We start from the raw sequence: 6,205 nt of genomic DNA, 5'->3' as shown, positions 1-6,205 counted from the left end.
GTCGATGGAATGCTGTCATTGCACAATAAAGAAAATGGAAATGATACTATCCAACCAGATAGATCCTAGAGAAACACTGGAGGAAAGAGTGGATTGTTCATCAATGGAGAACGAGTAGTAGGAGTAGACTCATATTAGAATGAATACCAAATAATACATCTTAATTAGTGTCTATAGAAACTTCAAACTGAACCACAGTTATCATTCGCATGCATATAAACAAGTAATAACCGCTCGTTTTTTTTAAAGAAATAAATAGCCCTACGCACGGGACAGCCCCCCAAATAAACAAACAAAAGTTACGCACAGGTCACCTTCACTGAACACCCTTATAATCATAGTGCCGAGGCAAAATAATTATTCCTTCATAATTTATACTAACAGCGTTACTTTCCATGTTTTCCCGTTCTTCACTCATAGGGATGAAACAAACGCAAGACATTTGACGGGTATCAGTGCATGGCACCGTGCCAGGAGGCCAGCCCCACCTGGCACGGCGGGCACTCGGGGAACCAGAGCCTTGTGTTGCTGATCTGTGTTCAGTATTATTTACACAGAGGAAATACACCACAGCTAACATGAATTAATACTTCAGGTATATATGTGTCTATTTAACCATATCCAGTCTTTCTATACATGACGGTGACCCAATTCATTCATCAAACATGGTACCATATCTCCAGCAAGATTTGTTGAAAAGTACAATCAAATTCGCGAACATTATCTTCGGAGAGACAAACTGTTGACCCGCAACTGTCGGTCCGACCCAGTCAGTGAGCCATGAGCCATCACGGGATTTTTTTTCTTCATTTGCCATGCTGTACACGTAGTCTCTAGAAGTTCTAATTTGCTTAGGAGTACTATGTAACATTACTATTACAATCATATTACTTGCGGTATTCGGTATTACTTTGTATATGCGTTCGATCCGTCTTTTCATTTTGCTGAACTCTTGAACAACAATAAAGTAGTATTCCATTAATCCGTCTCTTATCATAGGCATAATAAAAAGGTAAGTAGTCTATGTACCAATGTATTTATGTGTGATGCATGAGCAACTCAGCTGATGGAATCCTAATCACCTACACAGGCGTCCTGCATACTCGATCCACTTTGGGACGCATGCGGGTGGGTTCTGTGGTTGTACCTTTTTCTATCAGTGACATGTAGTACACTAATCCCATGGCAGGCTGCAGCAGTACCTATAAGAAGTACATATAAAACATGTGTGATGCGCGTAGCGGCGGGAGAGCGAGCCGCCAGGTGAGCAGCACGGCGGCAGCGCGACTTGGATTGATCTGCGCCGCTGGGCAGAGCGTCCCCGTGGCGCAGTCTAGCCAGCAGGTCCTGGCGCTCCCCTCACCTCTCAGCTGGCAGGCAGGCACTTCTCCGTGGCTGGGAGGCCTTCAGGTGCCCAACAGAAGCCCCATCGTCTGCAAGTAAGCCGTGAAGGTTTTGTGGGACAGTTGACTAAATTTATGTATCCGAGTTATATTTAGACTAAACTGAACACCTCTGGGCGGAACGAAGGGCCCCCATCAGACCAGACTGGGCCGCGAGACCTAAACAAACCATGCCACAGCCTCATGCAACTACAGGAGATGCATGTGTTTCAGTGTCCACGGGAATGTCATACACTGCAACCCAAAGCCTCCATCCAGTTTACACCATCTTTTGGGCTTCTTAGAAAACGGCAGTGGACGGTACAGCTTGTCGCGGTGTGAAGGATGTGAAGGATCTGCCGCGGGTCACACAACTCGTTTCACTGTTGGATAAATACATTGCGGCCAGCATTCTTGAGTCCCCCAGCCTGTGCAGTGATCTCATGATACTCGCGTGTTTGGTGCCTATAGGCTGGTAGATGAAACCCGACGCCAATACCAACAAACAGTGTAAGTGGCTGCGTTTTGCCGTAGAGTGACTGGACCTGGCCACTTATAATCCCGTGTTCTCCCCGCCCGCCACGTTCACAGCTCAAAGCATGTCACGGAATACAACATGCAGATGATACATTATTATTTATTGCTAAAGTATGTGTGATGCGCGGTCTTGTACATACATGTGAGTTAGAACTGTGAAAGGGTAATGTGTATCTGTATCGTATAATTTTGTCTTTGGATGATACCTAATTACTGAAACGTCTTCGAAATGAGCGATATAATACAACAGTAATTGGGTCATGCAATAAAAGTTTGGAATAATTATAGTTCCGCAAGTTTTAATTATTTATTTATTTGCTTGTTTGTTTATTTTCTCGCATGTTTGTGTTTATGAAGATCGAACATCATGAAAGCATCGTTCCCGTGTGTGTGTGTGTGTGTGTGTGTGTGTGTGTGTGTGTGTGTGTGTGTGTGTGTACGTGTGTGTGTGTGTGTGTGTGTGTGTGTGTGTGTGTGTGTGTGTGTGTGTGTGTGTGTGTGTGTGTGTGTGTGTGTGTGTGTGTGTGTGTGTGTGTGTGTGTGTGTGTGTGTGTGTGTACGTGTGTGTGTGTGTGTGTGTGTGTGTGTGTGTGTGTGTGTGTGTGTGTGTGTGTGTGTGTAGTGATGTGGGATATTTTTGGTGGTCTTCCGAGTGATGTCTTTCATCGATCAGACACAAATCGAAATTGCCAAGGAGGAAGTAATACATCACGCAACTGTCAAAGTCAATACAGATGCGTTATTAGCAGAGTTCAGTATTCACAGATGCCATAAGTACAGTACATCCATATTATATATACTGGTGTGTGATGATAATAATGGTGATGGTATTAGAAATATTAGAAATACTACTACTACTACTACTACTACTACTAATAATAATAATAATAATAATAATAATAATAATAATAATAAAAATAATGACAACAGTAATAATAATAATAATAATAATAATAATAATAATAATAATAATAATAATAATAATAATAAGAAGAAGAAGAAGAAGAATAGTAATAACAATAATGATGGTAATAATAATAATAGTAATAGCAATAACATGTATACTAATAACACTTATTATTATTTTTTATTATTATTAATATCATTATAACCAATATTATTATCATCAGCCTATATAATTATCAATACGGCTACAATTATACAATTATATAACTCCTCCTCCTCCTCCGTCCGGTTTTATCGCCCAGTTAGTGGTAGCATTAATGGAAGTTCTTTTCTTTTTCCTACATAATTTTCATGCAGTTTTTCCATGCTGAATGGTTCTTTTTCCTTTCCTGCCAGCTTTGGTTGGAGGGATGGGGGGGTGGGGAGGAGCCTTCGCCTTTTCTGTCCTTCATCTTCCACCTTTGATTATATAGTTAGTGTAGCTTGTCACAAACAGCCTCGTAAGGACCATCAGGTCTGCTGTTGTTTGTTCTTTCTTTGTGTTCTTTGTGTTCCTCCGCCTCCTCCTCCTCCTCCTCCTACTACTACTACTACTACTACTACTACTAATAATAATAATAATACTGCTGCTGCTGCTGCTGCTATAAATAAGTCCTACAAACAAAATAGGTTGCCTTACGTCGATACCTTGGAATCCACTAAAAATGGCCCAGAAGAGAGATGATAGGACTATTACCATAAATATGGTATTGTTAAGAATTCAGTGGTGAGTGAATATCACTGTAATATAATAATATTTGTATTGACAACATTTTTTCATATCACCCATAGCCTTAAAACACAGTTGGCTCTGCCAAGACCCAGCTTATATCAGTGCCCTAAAACGCCACTCCCGTGTTCTGATTGCTAAGCATCGCCGCTCTTACCCCAAACAGCAGAATCAGCATTATATCATTCAGTCCAAATTAAGTTATAGTTATATATGCAAAGTAACTGCATTGCATCACCCTACATGCTTGGCATTCTATGCTATATACCTATCAGTGTAGTTTCAAAGATCCCAAATAATTTTATAGTTACTATTTTTTTATAGTATTCATATTCCACATTACATTCAAACCGCATATTTGTAAAATTAGGTGAAAACTTTGTTAATTTGAGAAACTGTTATAACGAAGAAAGTAACTAATCGAAGTAGCAAATAAGTCAAAGCAAATATATCAAATAAGAGATCAGGAAACGGACCATAGGAACTTCATTAAGTTTTCAAGCATTCATAGGAACATTCCGTCAACAAAGAGGTGGAAGTGACCGAGTTTGATTGAAAAAAACTTGAGTGTGTCCTCAAAACGAGTGTGTGACGTCAAATGTCACGGCGGAAAACCTCTGATTAGATAAAGATAACTCTCTCTCTCTCTCTCTCTCTCTCTCTCTCTCTCTCTCTCTCTCACAAAAAAAAGAAAAAAATATGTATATAAACCATTGTACTGCAGATGTATATTTTTAATGAGACTGCTAAAGAGAGAGACTACGCGATCAGAGATGGACAGTGCATATAAAAAGGTAGAAATTATATTTTCAACAAATTAATTCGTGAAAGACAACAGAAGTCGAATGTCAACCTAAGTCTGATAAAGGAAGACGACAGGAAGCTTGACGCGAGATAACAGTGCCAGGGACACAAACCTCCCTCTCGCCCCAGTGCCTGTTTGTTTTGGTGCCTCCTGCTCACTTTACTGCCTCACAGAAGTCATTCGTGTATGTGAAGTGAATCTGTTGAGTATACTGTTGTATAGGCCCACGGCAAGTGTTGTGATTCTGCGAGAGTGAGCTAGGGCTTGAAGCACATATATAACGCTCAAGGTTAAGCAAAGTGCATCAGTTTAACCAATTAACTCTAAGAACCGTAATCTGTTAAATACTGTATATGACATCATGGTATACACGCCGTGTAGATTTTGCGAGAGAAGGGATTAAAACATCGTTCAAACGTCGAAAACAAAGAATCGTGCTCCAATTCCACAAAAAAATCCAAAAACTGAGACTACTAAATACTGTTAGATATGATCACGGCACACGTCATGGCGATTCTGTGAGATACAAAGAAAGTGAGACAAAAGATCTACATGGCGTTTAAAGAGTGGGTATCATGTTTCTGCTTCATTAAAGAACTCAAAGAACGGAGAATTGGTTGGATACTGTTATATGGGCGTTGCCCTGGTATGCGAAAGAGGGAACTCAAAGTGGAGGTCTGACGTCAAGGGGTGCGTGTCGTGCTGCACCCTCACTAAAGAACTCCAAGGACTTTGCAACTTTTCTTTGTGACGTAAATGGGCCTATCAAGTTAAGCACGCACGCGGCCTCTTCCGATTACATTTTCTTTTGATTCGGTGTGTACTGGCTTGACTTTCATGTTACTTATGACAGAACGAATGCATGCCTGTAACCGTCATTCTCACCAAATATAAAAGATGCATTTGTAATCCCAGCCAATGAAATCTTGTTATTTCAGGGGAGATAGTAATTTATAAATAAATCACCTTTCACAGCACTGATTCCGCACACATACTGTTGTCCTTTTCATACATTAAACCTTTGTTATCCAGTTGATACAACATGGATATTGCAGTCATTCAACATCATAACAAAAAATAAGATTTCGTTATTCCAGTGGATATTACAGCTACGAATCAGCTTGCACAGCATTGTCTTCTCTCGCTTTCATCATCGGAATTTAGTTTTTCTAGCGAAGAATACAGGGATTTCGCACAGGGATTTATCCCGATACAATGAACTCGTTGTCATTCTATCGGAGATATTACTGATTTCGCACGCACCCCCACACACAAACATCCTGTTATTCAAAAGGAGATACTAGACATAAATCACCTTGCACATCACTAACTAACCTAACTTCTCACGGATTCATCATCCCTTATATGAAAATTTTGCTATTTTAGCGTCGTAGCGTCGTGTAATACAGTGATTTGGCGCCCATGTAACATCCCTAATAAAGGGAAAATAATATATATATATATATATATATATATATATATATATATATATATATATATATATATATATATATATATATATATATACACGTATATATACACACACACACACACACACACACACACACATATCAACAACACTGAATTTGCACGCATTCTTCCTTCACATACATTGAAATATCTTTATCCTAACTGAGTGAACACCGTTTTCGCACACCTTCATCATCCACAGTGAAATCTTGTTATTCCAGTGAAGACGACAGTCACGAATCACACTCTACGAATCTGTCTTCCCTTCACACAGGTATGACAGAAGGGAGATAGTCGCGGGGGATGATCTGTGAGGCTGCAGCGGCGTCGTCCAGT

The 6,205-nt window shown here is 39.9% G+C and overlaps 1 long non-coding RNA gene across 1 annotated transcript; it reads right to left on the bottom strand.

Moving 5' to 3' along the window:
* Positions 1-1,017: 1,017 nt before the first annotated feature.
* LOC126998959 (uncharacterized) lies at positions 1,018-6,204 on the bottom strand. The gene is made up of 2 exons (XR_007753083.1): positions 6,057-6,204; positions 1,018-1,433 (listed from the first exon to the last, which is right to left on the bottom strand). It is a non-coding gene; the product is annotated as an uncharacterized LOC126998959 (long non-coding RNA).
* Position 6,205: the final 1 nt, after the last annotated feature.

The sequence above is a fragment of the Eriocheir sinensis genome, chromosome 15 (assembly GCF_024679095.1).
Source record: "Eriocheir sinensis breed Jianghai 21 chromosome 15, ASM2467909v1, whole genome shotgun sequence".
Classification (NCBI taxonomy): Eukaryota; Metazoa; Arthropoda; class Malacostraca; order Decapoda; family Varunidae; genus Eriocheir; species Eriocheir sinensis.
Note: the sequence above shows the minus strand (reverse complement) of the source record. Positions and strands in the feature narration are given on the sequence as shown.